The following is an 18487-nucleotide window of genomic DNA, read 5'->3' as shown; positions in this document are numbered from 1 at the left end:
TTTGGCTAAATTCTAGAGACGGGTACCGCCAAGTTTGGCGCCAAATTTTAAGGCTAAAGTTGCCAATATGACAACCCCTCTACGCCTGCAATGTATGGCAACCCTGTGAAGAGAATGGGGTGATGTCGGTGATGTAATTATAAACTAATCAGGTATGAATTGACTTTGAATATCAACCAATTAGATATAAGTGCAGCTTTTCGCGGGGAATTTCTAATTTCTACTGCTCCCCAAGTCTTGTAACGTATTTTTTCTTACTTTCTTCGATTTCTCTTGTGCTAGCAGCTTTTCGTGGGGAATTTCAAGATTTTCTATTCAATTAATTGACGATTGGATTTATTCTGATTTCTTCTGCTTGTAAAGTATTTTTTTTTCTTACTTTCGTCGATTTTTCTTGTGGTGTAAAATGGCTGGTATGAATGTGACAAATGAGGAATCCCTTAAATTGAGGTGTTTTTTCGATTTAGAACGTTTGGTAGCGAAAGCGTGTGTTGAATGGTGCATGAAAATGGATTTAATTGCTGATGGAAGTGTGGTGAATGCGGGCAGGATATGGTATTAACAGGAAGGAAAGGTTTGTAGAAGAGAAGGGCATTATTGTAAATTAACGAAATTCACATCGTTAAATCGGGTGAGTTAAAAAAAATTTGTATTGTTATTTTTGTGCATTTTTTTAAATTTAACATTGTTCAAATTGTGCTATTTTTAATTATTTCTTATATAATTATTCTTATTTTATAATTATAATATTCTAAATTCTAATATTCTATAATATTCTAATATTCTAAATATAAATATAATATTATAATATTCTATTAAATATAATTATTCTTATTTTTGTTCTTTTTGTATATTTCATGCCAAATTTTTCTCCTGCCATCGCCCCAAGGACGGTGTAATCTTCAGAAAAAAATCTCTTGAAAATAGTCATAATATTGAGAAATACAATTCTGAAGATTACAGCGTCCGCGGGGCTTGGCGAGAAAAATTTGGCGGGAAATCGCCAAATGGTACCCGTCTCTAGAACTGTACCATATTTTTAACCAATCAAATCGTATTTAAATGAATTTGTTGATGTTTAAAGATATCCACAGTTCTTGTTATGTTGCTCTAACTGTGGAGATATAAGTCGCTTTTTATATCGTAAATTTGAAATATTGCTTCAGAAAAGTTTCCTTAGTTATGGCTTCTCCGAAAATTGGAGACTTTTTTTTTTTTTTTTTTTTTTTTTTTTATCGAGAGATGCGACCATTTTTAATCAACAAAGAACAGTTAACTTCAGGGTAAATCCATAAAAATTTTATATTTTGGATCGGATAAATAATAATAAAAGATGGATCAAATTTAAGGATACGCTATGGTCATGTCTCTTGTCACAAATTTGGCGTAACATTCAACAACTGTTTGATCTTAGCTGAGTAAGATTAGTGTCCCCTTTCTCGCCAGTCATGACAAAAATTGTGCAACCATCTATAAATATGCCAAAAGTTCACCATCTTGGATGGATAACGGCTTTCAGAGTTGTGATAAAAAAAAATGATAAGATAGAATTTGGCGAGAAATTGGCACAAAATAACTCGATTTTGGCGACAGGACATTAATCTTTAATCTAGTTGTCAGCTATTTTAAATCTAAACCGGAATTGGGAGATAAATCACTTAAAAAATTTCTGAAGATTTATACTTATATATATATATTTTTAATGAACCAAAATATGTCGTACTTTTCCTTTAGTATCTCTAAATTTGTTGAAATATATCTTAGAGTAATCCTTCATATCACCAACGATGCCAGTTTTATTTCGCCTGAAACACATCCAGGTCCCAAAGTCGAAATTAAAGCAACAACAAAAAATAGTTAATTAAAAATCTGCTGGTGTTGTTTCCTCGACACTTTCTTACATTTTCTCTAGTAAAGGTGTATCTCTCTCTCTCCATATAGTCACACCTTGAGCAAGACCATGAGCCCTACGAATTATTAACAGGCGCCTCAATCTCAGGAGACACCCGAGCACAAGTAGAATGTGATTGGTTAGTTCGATCACATGACTTCAAACTATAAGTCATGTAAAATCTTCTGTTGGCTATTTATCTTTCCTTTTGGCAATTAGATGCGTATTTTGGCGAAAATAATTTGGGAATAGATATCAGTACCGTAGTATTTTGTTTTGTAATTCAGTTGATTAAAATTTTACACTCACATCTGTTTTATAATAAAGCTGATATAGAAGAAATCAGGGTCTGCTAAATGTTTCTAAGTGTGCTTTCATTTCTATATTTGAAAAGAAAATATTATGAACTGTATATAGGTTTATAAATGTTGTCTTTCAATAAAAATGAAATGCACAGATCTACAAAACTCTCACTGGATCCATTTTAACATATGTGTTCGGAACTTAAGGCAATAACTTGACAAGGAGAAGCTCTTATTTCTATATTTGAAAAGAAAATATCATGAATTGTTTTTTTATAAAATGCGTTTAAAATAACTGTGTTTATTTATAAATTTCAGCACCGCATAACGCACATTTGATTTCTATGCTTATTCCTTATCCTTGCAATACGAAACAATGCTTACCGCTTCGCAGATAAAAATAGGTTACTGTAAAATTGGCGGAAAACAAATTTGGCGGTTTTCAAGTCATGTGATCGAACTAACCAATCACATTCCACTTGTGCTCGGGTGTTTCCTGAGATTGAGGCGCCTGTGAATTATTATGAGTCCAATGATCAGAATTTTATTTTGCACATGAGGTTTGTGTGCCTCGTAATAGAGTTAAAAAAAAAAAAAAAAAAAAACGGGACTTCTATATTAAAAGCACGAAACCTGGTAAACAATAATTATGAAAGATTGAATGGCATGAATTTAGCACTTTTATTGAATGTAGCACGATGCATGTGGCAAATTTTTTTGGCTAGTAATTACTAATATAAAATTACCACTAGGATTGGGCGATGATTGAACTTCCACAACTCGATATATCGATAATTCTCGATACTTCGTAATTTCATTATCTGTTTATAACTATTACAAATTATAATGAGTATCTCTTTACATACTGACTAATCAAATCGATTCCAAATAAAAGGTAATAAAAATATTCATGCTTTATTTGTATAAAAATAAATACGAATTAATTGTGTCAAAAACTCTTCAGTAAAATGCGTCATTATCAAAAAATATGCTCATTTCCGCTTCAGATTCTGCTTTTTCAATAAAATATTGATTTTAAAGAATTTACCTTCTTTATTGCTGCTTTAAATAATATCAATTTCGTTCTTCATAAAAAAAATATAAAAATAAAAGATGTAATAATGTCTTTAACTAGTATAATTAAGTAGTTTTAATCAAACTCGAATTTGATAATTAAAGTCTAATTATTGAAAAATTAATTCTGTATATATATATATATATATATATATATATATATATATATATATATATATATATATATATATATATATATATATATATATATATATATATATATATATATATATATATATATATATAACATACATTTGTATTCTTATTTTTAAAGTATTATTCATTGATTTAATTTAAATATGCGCTAGAATTTTAATAGTAGCCTGATTAGATAATAAAATTCAAATATGCTTTCATACAATTTAATATTTGAAAATTAAAAAGAAACGAAAAATAGTAATTCTGAAATGAATAAAATAGAAAAAAAAAAATATTGTGGAATGCAATGTATTAAAAATTTCAGGAAAAGTCTTCCAATTTTCGTCCAATTATGAAACAACAGGGTCCAATAAAAGAAAATAGATAGAATGCGATAGCCATTATAAATTATAAGTTACAGCCTGATTTTTTTCCTTTGTTGGTTATCAAGATAAGATTCTTAAATGAGGCATGAGACTTTTCTAGTATGAGGTGTAGTTTTAATAGAAGTTCTGAAATTTTGCTGTACTTTAAAGTTTTATTATAGAATCATGCAAGGGTGAAGAATTTTTAAAGTGCGCCCATTTTTAAATGCTGCTGATTTTTGTAGTAATTTAATTGAATGTATAAAGATATCGACAAAAATCATATAAATATAGAAAAAATTAAAGAAATAGCGCAATGAACTGAGCGTTGCAGTTATAAGACTTCTAAAATAGTGTAAGTTATAGTTTTATAAATTCGAAGTTAAAAAATATTTTACCAAGAAATTCTTTAAGATATTTTTGACAAAATATTTAGATATGATTTTTAATCAGGAAATTTTTTGACGAATTCTATTAGTATCCAAAGGTACTTAGCATTTTATAAGTTGAAGTGGCATCATCATTCACAAGACGATTAATGAATAAAATGATTTAAATTTTAAATCTTTACATTGAGAGAAAGATTATTTATAGAATGAAGAGTACAATTTTTTATATAATAATATTTTAGAAGAGTCAGTTACAAGATATTTCAAATTCTATGATAGTAAATTACACAAATCGAAGGTATGATCGAAGTTCAATCAGGAAGCATTAGAGGGCGCTTTCGATCGTATAACGGGTTAGTTCGGGAATATAGAAAATAGAGTTTGATTCGATTTGAGCCGGTAAATGATATGCTCCAGGAAGTATAAATATCATTTCCAAATTTCTGCTTAGGTTGCACACATCAAAGGGGATAGAAGTAATGGGAAGTAGAAATTTATATTTCTTCTAAACTTTCTCGCGACTGGACAGAAAAAAAAAAATTCAAATCAAATGAATTATCACCAATTTTTATAAACAATTTTTGTTCTTAAAAATTTTGAAAGCAATAATTGCTTCAAAAATCAGAAGCTAAAAGAAAATAGTCACATCCCGCACCCCCAAATCAACCATTGTTTTAGTTCCTTCTGTATATAATATAACAAGAAAAATATAGTTTTCATCAAAATTTTGAGGCCTTTTTTTAACGTAAAAGACACGAAAAAAGTAATTTGAATGGTAAAACAAAGTTTTTAAGAATAAAGTAAAGATAATTTTCTTCGTATAAAAACATAGCTTCTACATTAATCTTTTTTGCGAGAGAGTAATAGACTTACAAATCATCGTGCTGCCATCTACTGACACTAAGGTGATTAAAAGAACTGTAGTAAGTTTTGCGAAGCTATTTGAAAAAAGATATTTAACTTTAAAAAATTGTTAAACCAAGACATATTCATGCTGACACCACCTAGAGTGTAAAAAAAGAACCAGCAAAAAATGTAGCTATTGTTAGTTAGCGCAAAAGGCTAGATGAGCGTAACAGTATTTTCTGAAATCATGATGTGCTTATGATAATTTGCTTGTGTGCCTTTAATCTAATATATATACAATTTCTTTACTAAAACATTTACTTTGCGCTTGCAGTCGATTTTTTCAGTCACATTTTGCGCCCTTTCCCCTTTGTAAACCTAACCATTAGAAATCAGCCAGAAATGTAACGACCACAGCGCCATCTATTATAAAGCTTTCGATGGGTGAAACAAAACAAAGTAATGTGTAATTAAAAAAAAAAAAAGGTTGAGTGTGTGGGATTTTTTTTTTTTTTTTTTCTCTAAAATTCAGTTTAACAGAAAATTTTGAAACAGGATGAAAATATTGTTAAAAAGAATAATTTACCTTTTGCAGCAAGTTCAAGCAAACATATAAATGCGACTTTTGGTATCAGAAAAAGCGGCTCTGTAGCAGTTGAGAAATGTGGGAAACACCGTTACATTCGTCCTCACAGTGCTTCCACCAGAAACAGTTGGAAAAGTGACAATCGAGTGGTTTCAAGTATTTTCTCTCATGAATAAATCTGCAAATGTGAAAAACTTGACCCCACTTCATAAATCCACGTAAGAAAATTACAATTTGTTAACAATTTATATTTCTGAATCATAGATGGTGTGATCTTTACTATTGAATTATTTTAGAGTATTTAAAACAAATTATAATAATTCTCCTTCCTTTTCAGATTTAAAAATTTGATAGATTTAGAATGGAATAAACGACAGATTGGTGACAATTGATTCTAAAGGAAATCGGGCAACAATTTAGGCTAGAATAATATATTAGAAACTTTTTAACATGATAATGTTTACAGTCGGACATGGTGTTTGTATATTGTGACATATGTGATGAATGAAACAGTTTTTCAAGGCAGAACGCTGGACTAAGAGTTGCCAAAATTCGCACGTAATATTGGAACACTTGAATATATTTGTCCATATACAGTCTATGGAAGGAAAAGATGAAATATATTTGGAGATTAAACGTTTTTCTTCTAATAATTGTTCTCATTCGTTTTAATCTTTTTCTTTTCTTTCTTTTTTTTCCCTTAAAAGTAATAGATATTTCAGCTTAAAACCGTTCGTTGTGTATCTTTATTTTAAAGTTAAATTTCGATTATTTCATTGAATGGCTACAACAAATAAAATCACAGCAGCGGGTCACCGAAGGCGGCTATTCTTAAATGAAAAATCATCAATGAAGACAATTCAAGATGACGACTTACGTATACTTAGTACTTTCCACCGTATTTCCTCCTACTGGGTGGAAAGAAAATATTTGAATTTACAATGTCTTCAGTCAATTAAACACGAAAGATATTGTGCATAGACAAGTCTTGAAATGAAATTGTAATAACAAGATAAATAAAATCAATTCTAAATACTAAAGAACGAGTTTGAATCTAAGCTGCAGAGTATATCTTTTTTTAATGGCTCTGTATTCTTAGCATTACTAAATTCGTATATAAAATTTCTTAACATTGGAAAAATAAAATGCAATTCACGCTGTTTTTTCGTAATGGGGTCAATTCATGTGACGTAAAAGTCACATGCCATGTACTTCTTGCACATGGCATTTAAGTTTCATCCTCACCGTTTTTAAATCCATTTTTCATACCGTGTAAAATCAATTGATTAATTTATGTAGAATATTGTATTACTTGAATGGTAGTATAAATAATTACTATAGATATTCCAACATAATATTGAACTAGGTATTTATTTTGAATGAATGAATGTTTCTGTTGATTTTAAATTTTATTTTTTAATACTCAATATGATTTTATTTAATACTGTCCAACATACGTTAGCTTTTAGTTTATGTATTAAGAAAATATCTATTCTGTTTTTGATTTTAAGTTTTAATAAATTACTAATTTTTTTAATCTTTTTTTCTAGGCTTGTACCTGATGCTGTACCTTCAATTTTCCCTCATTTACCCTCATACCTTTCCTCAGAATCAAAAGCAAGAAGAGAAACTCCAATGGATAGGGCAACACACAAAAAAAATGGGAAAACTTAAAAGCAGCTTTAAATAGCAGTCTCCAGAACATAGTAAAAAGAGAGGAGATGGAAAAAATCAACACTTTTTCTGATTTAATTTTAAAATTTAAAAACTTTAAATCTAATACATGGAGTATAATTCAAAAATCAAACAAAATACTTTTTGTCTAGGCACTTCTCAAGCTCCTAAGGTTGTACAATCAGATATATAATAAAAGTTAGTTTATTAAATTGTATGAATTACTAATATATTAAATGAAAACAATTCTTCATGTGAAAAAACAAGCTGTGAAAGTAATTCTTTTTTATCAACAGAATTAGTTGGTGTAAAATTTAAATTTTAAAATAAATACATTAATATTTTATTTGAAAGTTCATAAGTAATTTGAGAAGTAAACAATTTTATGTTAACTTATAAAATACATGTATTACCCGTCACTACAATAAAAAAAAATTATCAAAAGCTTTAAAAAGTATTAATTTAATTTTAATCTTTAAAAAATATTTTCAGGGAAAAAACAAAACGATTTTTAATAAAATAAAAACGAAAATCTTCATTAAAACAAGAAAAACTAACAATAATACTCCAATATATATATCTAATAAATTTACATTGTGATTTAAATGTTATTAAATGAAGTTTGAATGTTATTAAATGGTCAATAAGTTATAGAGGACCTTAAGATTTTCTACCATGCCGTTTCTTTTATTCACACAGGGAAAAAATAAATAATTTTGAATTTTATGCAAGGTAAATGTCTTAATATTAATAATAAGTTATTTTTGAGTGAATTTAAAATATACATAAACATCAAGGATGAAAACGGGATTCTGCTCGCTTCATCCAATCATCCTATTCGTGTGACGTCTTGTTTTTCGAAGGTCTTGTCTCTCTCCAGTGAACTCTGCCCTCCGAATGCTGGCTATCACCGGAAGAGTGCACAGCGCCCTCTCGCGGAGTTAATTTACCACATTTATTACGTGATTTTCTCTATTAATTACTTCAGAAAAATTAAAAAATTTTGCAATTTTTTTTTCGATATTTAGTAATGCAAGTTCATTTAAGGATTCTGCACACATACCTAACCAAGGACTTTTCTTCGTTAATTTTAAATTGCTGAAATAGTGCTCAGCAGTTGCTACGGTAACTGGCAAAAATAAGAAACGTTGTAACACTGTTAATACATTTAGAAATAACTCATTGTAATTATTATTTAATATGTGGTGTAATATATATTTTGTGCTTTATCCCTTTCATTCAAAATCAAGTCCTGTTGGCAAACCAATTTCAGCGATTATGTTTTCACCTACGTCCTGTTATACAACTTTAGAGCTTTTTTCTAATTCATGTTTTTCTAAAGTTTTTATATCAATGATTCATTCGACATACTTTTAAATTCTTCTATTTGTACAATAACAGTATCACTTACTGTGTTAAAAAGCATAGAATTGAAATATTGTTCATCTCTATATCAATTCTATGGTTAAAATTAGCACCTAAATTCCGTTATCGGATTTTCTATAACTTCATCTGTTATTTCGGAATATAATCTTTTTCTTTTTTGAACTCGTTTTTTAGGAAAATGTTCTAAAATATTCAAATTGCGTCCTATCACTTTTACTACGTCTAAAACTGTATTAAATTTTGGATTTCAGGTTTAATTTTACTAATTAAAAGCCGAATCAAGAACAACTGTTTTTGCTTGAAGTAGTTTATTGGAATGGTAATTTTGTATAATATTGCACATCATACTGTTAAAAATAAATGGCATTTCTTTTATTCAATCCAATAGACTTTTTAGCTTCAGATATTGGTGTGTTATTGTTATTTGCGTTAATAATTACTACAAATTTTTTTTCAAACTGTGTGGCTTCCCAAAGAGTATCGCAAAAGGGTTTAAGAGAAATATTTAAATGCTTTTGTACAATTTCCCATCTTTTTTGTGGATGTAGAAATAAAAAAGTAGCAACATCCATTTTTTTAACAATATATACTGTTGGAAGTCTTATCATGAATTAATTAAAAGAGTAGGACAGGCTAGACATATAAATTGCACCAAAAAATTCGATTAAACTTAAAAAATTTTCATTGTTAGGAGTTCCTGTTATTTTCACGGTTTCCACGAAGTGAAAGATTATTACATGATAAATATAGATTCACATCTGCAATTCTTTAAATAATAAGTAATTTAAATCGTTACATTTTTTTTAAATTCAGATCAACTCGATTAGTTTTTATCAAAAATCAATCCTTAGTCGTTTCAATTCATTAGAACTGTTTGTTTTCCCTCCCCCGAAATGTAAACACGTATATGCAGACATGAAAGAAGCTACATAGATGAAATTTGGTAACTGTCTTCGGAACAAATTTGAGTTTCAATATGGTTTCTATTATTTCATAAACACCTGTTGCACAGAGATTTTAAATACCTTGCGTTGATACTAAATTATTACATGAATTAGGATTGCATATTAACTGATTGCACACATAAATGAGGTAAAGCTGGTGAACACCGTCTTCCTTTCTGCAATATCTACCCATTTGGGCAAAAAAGCAAGAATAAGCAAAATGATAAACTTAATAACAAATTTAAATGCTGCCCCAAACCTTAGCATTGAATAGTTTAAGAATAATAAATGCGATATTACACATCATCATTTTAATGCTTTGGCGATTTTATCGCTTCAGCATGAAATTGCTGTTCAAATAAGCTTAAAAGAAGTTTTTAAATATTGCAGACCTTATAGTGAAAAAAACGTTTTTTTTTTTTTTTGGTTTTTTTTTTTTTTTTTTTTCGCTTTTGTTTAATTTTGAACAATATTACACTGTTGCCCTAAAAGTCAAAACCGTTTTCATCATTTCACCAAATATTTCATAAAGCGTTTTCATCCTTTAATGAAATTTAAAAAAGAAACTATTCTGTTTATTATCTGTGTGGTTTAGGATAAGAAGGAAAACGTGTAGTTCCAGCATCGAGAAATTTGGAAGAACCGCATACTTCCGTTTGCAAAAGTGCCATGCAACTATAGGACTTATTACCACTAGAAATGTATGCACAAAGAATCAAGTATATATAAAGTAATGAAATTGCAAAAATTAAACCATTTGTGAGGAATTAGCATCCAGTCACAAGCAATGTTTTAAATTAAATTTTTTTTTAATAAATTTAAATTACAAAGGCCTTAATTTCTCTTTTTGTCTGTGGCAATATAACTGTTAGAGCGGATATATTGCAAACAATTTACTGTGATGATCAAAAGAAAAAAAAAATCCAGCTATACTGATCACTCTGTTTTAAGAAACATTATAAAGAATGCTTGTTGCTTAATTTTTATTTAATATATTGATTTTAAGAAGACATTTTTATCATGAAGACAATAGACATGTAGCAATAGTTTGCTCATTCGAAGACATCAAAAATTTTAAAAGTAATATTTACCACTATTTTAATAAAAAGTCACACTATAGGAAATTTTAAATTGCTCTGTGTGTAATTGTATGGCTTCCAATACTGATTGGAACATTTCCAGGACGCAGGTTGATTTTTCCCTGCTGGATGAGAATGATAGAGATAAAGTTTTTACGTACACCGATGGAAATTAATTTCGCGAAAGTGTTTGGTACTGTGGTGTCGCCCTTTGTGGAGATCAGACTTAATAGGAATTGCGTTATATTTTTCGTAGCTGATATACTGTCTATCCACGACAAGAACACTGCTAGACAATCGTCTATGTTTACGGCGGGCGTTATAGAAACAGGTTTCGTTAGGGACGATCCATTTTGAATGGGTGGAAGTCTGGGGGGTATTCTTTTTCTTGGCATCAATGAAAGCGATAAAAGAAAACCTGTTGCTCATTCGTCTTCTCGCTTTAGTCGCAGTTGCACGTATCTTTATATTCGATTAGCTTACTTTTATATTTTATTAATCTTTTCTTTGGTTAATATTGATTTTACAAAGCTTATCTTGAATTAATTAAGTAGAGACAGTGGAATTGGATCAGGAAGTAATAGAATATTTTAGAATGAAGTTACTATGGGCTAAATTAAGATAAAACCTTGGAAATTAATTAAATTGAAATTAGAGTTTAATATATATATACACTTTTATAGCTTTTTCTGGATCAAAAACTTTTATTTAATGTTATAAACTGAAATTTAATAAAATAATTGTCATAAATTAGAATTTAACATAAATAAGATCACCTTTTGAATTGATCGATATATGGAACTAGGAAATATAGAAATCCATTTCAGATCATATTTATAAAAAATGAACAATTGGAAGTTTTAAAGCAAATTATACTCAGCTGTTTGTATGAGTAAAATGAATTGATTTTGATTTTTTTATTTGAAAAGTGTATTGAAAATTTATTAAAAAAAAGTTCTTGCAGGGAACTTTGAATTTCATTATTTTTTAAAGAAGTATACTTTACAATTCAGTATTTTATTTTCATCGAAATTATTGAATAATTTCTTTAAATCTACAGGTATAATTAATTCAGTTATCTCCTATCACAATCATTGTTAAGATTTAAAAAAAAAACACGTTGTTTTAACCTTTTGCTTTTAGTGTTAAATAATAATTATGAGAAATTGTATTTATAGTTTTTAAAGAAAAAAGAATTACTTTGAAATTAAAAATAGTGATTCTATTATGCTATATGAAAATGTTTAGAGATTAAAACGATTTAATTTCTTTTCTGGAATTGAATGAGTATATGCAATTGTTAAGAAGTAATTCTATTAATTTTGTATTGCGAAATATTATTCAACTATATAATGGTATGAAGAAAATATTATATTATAGGTAGCGCATTATTTTTTTTTTCAATAAAATAAAGAAAAATAGTCATTTGTTCAGGCTTGTTTTCTCGCCTCCCTGTTGATTCAATAGCTTTCCTTCTTAACTATGATTCCAAGAATCTAAAAATGTATGCACGTTAATGTGAGTTAGAAGGATTAAAGTATTTAACGAGATTCCTTTCTACTCAGGTGCGCTGATTGTGATAATAAAACGGTAGCAGATAAGTATTCTCAAACGGCATTGATGGGCTTTGAATAGAAATGTGAAGAATTTCCAACCCGAAATGATAAAATGCATGCAGGAATTTGGATCCTTTATTGCTTCGAGCTCATGACTACTGATATACATTGAAAGTAAAAGTTCATTTATCACTCTATTATTTAAATTGACAATTCGTGAGAAAAAATTTTCTTTGAAATAATTGTATTTCTTTTCCAAGCCGGGGGAAATTAATAAATGGTAATCTGGAATACAAAAATAAACTTTTACCGCGTTTTTCGTAGAATAATGTAAAGCGATGTTAGGCTTATTTAGTTGGGTTCCTTTAAGTCCATTACATCTGGCACGTGTATGAATGAACACTTGAATTATCTTCAAATTCAGAATATTTTTACATCTAAACTTTGCGAAATTAATTATGCTGTAAAAATCTTGTGCATATTGAAAATAAGTTACAAATCAAAGTTTGATTTTTAAAAATCGGAAAATTGATAGTATGGTAATTGTTAATTTAATGTCTCGGGAAATAGCATATACATCAGAAAAATAAATAAATATAAATTTGGAAAGGTTTCAAGCATATTTAACAATGGACATTTTACTTTATAACAGAATAAAAGCAACCTTTTATGTTAAATTAGACAGATTACCTCGCGTTTGCTGCGGAGAATTTGATATTAATAACTTATATAAATTTAAAACAAATGAAATGAAGACGATTAATGTTTTGTCATGCATGATTTTACTTTTTAATTATTTTTTTTCTTCTTGTGCAATCGTTAGACCTAAAATAATTATTCAGTTTTTCTATTTGATTTGTATTGTTCTTTGTATACATATGACAGGAATATCAGATATTTTCAATATTCCGAGCATGCAAATGATTTTCAGCTTAGTGAATTACTTTTTTAATTTGTTTTCAAGAATTAAATGCAATAATACCAAATATCGCCAATTTCGCTCTAAACGTGCCAACATAAGAAACTGGAATGAATTTCTACCTCTGTGAAATGAACTCTTCCTACAGTAACCTGTTTCTATAACGCCCGCCATAAACATAGACGATTGTCTAGCAGAGTTCTTGTCGTGGACAGACAGTAGCTCACATTTCAATGTCAAGATAACTAGGTATACTATAAATTTTTTTTCACGAATATTATAAAACTCAAGAAAATAAAAATTCTTACTATCCATTTTCAAACAATGCAATTATGAATTCGCATTTTTATCAGTTTGTCGTTTCTCATATTTTTGTTCTATATAAAACACCTTAATAGTAAATTTGAAATATAAATTGAAGCATAAAATGAATGTAATCACATTTTTTAATGCAGCATTCATTCAAGATTTAGACGCAATTTAGCAAGTTTAATTTTTTTAAATAATATTTATTATTTTTAAAATAAAAATCTTTCTGTCCACATATTTTTAACTCCACAGGATATTAAATTTTATTGATTAGGGTAATAAAACACTAACTCTCAGACTCTTTTTTTTTTTCAACATCATTTGTTTTTAATAAATTTACGATCATACTTACAGTAACAAAAAAATATTACAAAATTAGCATCAGTATTAACTTGCAGTATTACAAAAAGTATTAAAAATTCTTTGTGACAACTTTTTACAAACTTGAAAGAAAAACCTAGGTATCTTGTGCCTCAATCAATACCTAAGCTCCGTAAATGATTAAATCACTGTGAGTGCCGCCTATGCACGATATCTTCTGATAAAGCGTCCTTGTGACTATCTCACAGCTGGAGGTGGTTTGATAGTCCGCAAGTGCTCACTAAAATTACAAACAAGTCATTGTGAGCAAAACGACAACGCCACCCATCACCGCCTGGTTGCCGCAGATGTCCTGCAGGCTGCGGTTTAACGCTTCTAATGCATGCTTGTGCGACATTGTGCACTCGTCCCATAATATTAACTTGCACTGCTGAAAAAGGACACTATGGCCGCTGATTTTGGTGATGTGGCATGTTGGGATATCTTTGCTTGCAAGATTAAGCGGCAATTTGAAAACTGAATGTGCCGTCCGACCACCACTAAGCAAAGTTGCAGCAATGTCCGAGGAAGCTACAGCCAGAGCTATATTGCGGTCCTTGCGGAGTCGGGCTAGCAGAAGATTCAAATCAAGTCCGTATTGTTTTAAAATCAAGTCTATTTTATTTATCGATAGACAGTGAGATAGTTACAACAGTATAATGAACGTAATTTTTAAACTTAATTAAAATGAAAATACATTTGTCAACAATAAGAACAAACTGCGCATGCATGAATTTTCTACGCCAATTGGGGTAACGCAATGCAGATTAAAAAATTTTAATTTCCTTTATTCTGTTTTATTTTAATTTAAAAGTACTTCAGAATGAATAAGAAAGATCGATTAATTAACAATGTTTAATTTTAAGTGCATCAAACATTAAGAAAATAAACAGAATCGTTTGAAATAATCGGTCAAAAACATGTTAAGCCTATCTTCATTAGCGTGGGGAGGGGGGGGACTGAAGCCTTACTCATTTGGCTGGAAAATAATTAAAATCGCAATTATAAAACTCTTTTTTTAATTTTGATATGATATCAATATATTAAAACCTTCTCCAATAAATGCCGTACAAAACGGTAGAAATATCTCCAATATCAATAATATATATCTCGAGTTCTTAGAGTTCAAACATGCAGATGTTATCGAGACTTCATTTTATACTATGTATAGATGACAATAAATAACTCCTTATATAGAGTGGTAATGAAATAGATCCGTATTTTTAAATATTAGTAGACGGAAATTTAAGTCAGTTGCAATTAATTCATTTCATTTGGACAGTTCCCCCCCCCCAAAGTTTAAACATTACGATTGAATAATTAATTTAAATTGCTGTTTTTCTTGGTCAATAATGCCATTATTGATTCACAACTGTAAATTAATAATGACATTACACTATTTTAATATTGACAAAGCTGAGTTAAAATTACTTGACTACTTTAGATTCTTACATATCTAACAAACTGACAAATGAACCTAAAATATTAATTTCAGAAGTATATAAAATTTATAATAAATTATTATAAACGAAAAAAATATAGGCATTATAAAAATATAGGCAAAACGATTTGATTATTAATCTGCACTATAGTAGAGATGTAGTGTGTGAATGTATTGTAGCTCAACAAGCCAGACTGTTTTGCTACCAAATTTGAGACATATATATCTTGATGGAAATACAAACCTCGGAGCGATTTTTTTTTTTTTTTTTGAAGCTTTAATTATTTGAGAACTAAACTGATTTTTTGCATTTTCCCACAATAAGTTCCAAAAATATTATAGCGCCAAAATAAATTTTTACATCATTTTAAAATTCCAAACGTTTTCTTATTAATTTCCTGCAACTGATTACGTCATTATCATGAAATTTCAAATCGTGTGAATTTTTTCCTAGGTCCGCAGCTGAAGAAAGTGAATTCTGTGTAATATTTATGCAGTCCAACACGCATAAAAAAGTGGAGTAAGAATATTACAAAATACAGTAGATAGTTGAACTAAACATTTACATTTTTCCTAGCTCTATGATGTCACGGAACTAGTCTCTATCGGAAATGTCCATGTACAGAATGAGTTGTACCTATTGAAGACAATAAGAACAACATGGCTTCAATACCTGGTTATTTGTGGGAATAACGAATTAAAAGTTACATCGAAATGATTTATCTGAAATGAAATGTAACCAAATCCTTAAAACCAGCTGGTCGTCAAAAGCGACTAATTTACAATACACAAATTTCTTTATTAATATCTCGATTATCTTGATTATATTTTATATTCCTGATAATTCATTGAGATTTTGTATATTTATTTGTTTATTTCATTTTAAAATATTAAAGGTCGTCCTTTTTTTTTTTTTTTTTTTTTTTTTTACATTTTGGCAATTTTTTCAAAAATATCTTTTGCTTAACTTTCAACAACACATTACACTGCTGCTCTAAAAGTCAAAGCCGTTTTAATCATTTCGTCAAATATTTAATAACGTTATTTTCACCCATTAATTAAATAAAAAAAGGATTTTGTTTATTATCTGTGGTTTTTAGAATAAGAATAAAAACTTATAGTTGCAGTATCGGGAAATTTAGAACCGCATCGTTCCGCTTCTAAAAGTGCCATGCAATTATATCACATATTACCACTGGAAATATTTGCGCACTGTATTAAATATATATAATGTAGTGAAATCATTTCACTGTTGACGTAGCTGATGAAACAGTATCTCGCCAGAGATAACCGTTTTAAAATAAAATAATATTTAAAAAAAATTTAAATTACAAAGGCCACAATTTGTTTTTTTGTCTGTTGCAATAGAACTGTCAGAGCGGATGCTATCATTAATGGTCTGCCCTTTGTTATAAATAAGAAAGCAAATATGATGTGTAGTAATGAGGATCTTTTTTCCAATTCACATGCGAGCAATTATGTTTAAAAGAAATGCGAAAGTTAACATATTCCCCAGAGATGTTGGTGTTTTGTGCACTTTTATATGGCTTGGCTCCGAATGCATATCAATTTATTAGAAAAAGCAGTACATTTATTTTGCCCCACCCCACAACAATTCATAACCTATGCTCATCACCAGACATTAACCCTGAGAGCAAAATGAAAAATACCTTTTAAAATTATTTAAATCAGAGGATTACTTCCTTATGTGATTTAGATATTTTTAAAAAGTTATATTGCAGTTTGATGAGATTCAAATAAAACCATATGCTGATTGTAAATCAGGTAACATTGTTGGTCTTTCAAAAAATAATGGGCAATTGGCTACTTCAGCACATGTATTTATGATCTCATATGTGAAGTGAATTATTTATTGAATTATGTTCAAATGTGACTTCTTTTTATAAAGATGTTGTACCTGTGTGGCCAGTTCAAAGCATAAAACATGATGATTTGCATTGCATGATAAGGAAAATAATAAATAAATTAGAAAACCTTGGTTTTTTTGTCTTCGCTGTTGTTAGTAATAAGAATTCGATTACTAAAATTGTAATGCCCCAATTCGATACTCAGATAGATTAAAAAAAAAACTATTTCGAATGGTTTATCTTCATCCATGAGATAAAAAAGAATCCCTGTTTTATATGAGTGATTCAGTGCATTCACTTAAAAGTGTACGAAACAATCGGTTGAACCAAAAAATGATGGTAATTCACCCCCCCCTCCCTCCTAAATTTTGAAGAAAAAGAAGGAAAAGGTTTTCGCCAAGCTTCTTTTGCATCAGGTAGGAAATTACATAATGTTGACACTAATAACCTAGTAAAACATAAATGTAAATCAACATTAAAAGCTTTATATCTTTTTAGTCTTGAGAGAACAAAATGTCAGTCTTGTCTTACAGGTTTTTAATGATAATACAGTTGGGGCATTGCAGGAGGTTAGTAATAAATATGAAATGCTACATTTTCCAGATAAAATAATGGTGGAAGATTATGAATGCAAAATTGCCTAGTATAGGTTTAAGGGAAAATGATAAGTTTAAGCAGCCCTTTTCATACATGGCTAATGATGAAAAAGTTCAATTTATTGACGAATTTTTAAATTTGTTGAATAAATGGAAAGAAATGGGCTGATGGATTATCGGAAGAAACACATAATGCCTTGAAAGTAACCACCAATGCTATAACAGAAATAGCTGTTTACAGGAAAGAAGAGTTTGGATTTATTTTACCAGGGAAATTTCAAACAGATAATGTTAGAAAGTGGGTTTGGTATGTATCGACAACTTATATTTTATTAAGTATATTTTAAGATTTGTATTAATTATATTTTATTAAGTATTACTTATATTTTACTAAGCAACTTATATTTTATTATTCATATATTTATGGGACATCTGCTTGAAACAGAAAAATGATTAGGATACGTTCTTTATTAAAATTGGGTATACTTTCCAAAACTTTTGGTCAAGTTTTAACTACAAATAATGATTTACAAGATATGATGATGTAGATGAAAAAGTATAATTCTTTAATTTTGGCCAAATATTCAAGTCAATAATGAGGATATCGAAGTTAGAGAGGCCTTTTATGTGAATTTTTCTTTTACTCAGGAGATACTTGTAGTTACATATTCTATTTTGCATATGTTATATGATGCTAAAAGAAATGTTGTCCCAATGGTGATACTGAATAGATTTAACTTAAGTGTTAGACCACGCATATCTGG

Source organism: Argiope bruennichi, chromosome 11, assembly GCF_947563725.1.
Source record: "Argiope bruennichi chromosome 11, qqArgBrue1.1, whole genome shotgun sequence".
NCBI classification, from domain to species: domain Eukaryota; kingdom Metazoa; phylum Arthropoda; class Arachnida; order Araneae; family Araneidae; genus Argiope; species Argiope bruennichi.
This window is presented reverse-complemented; position numbering follows the sequence as displayed.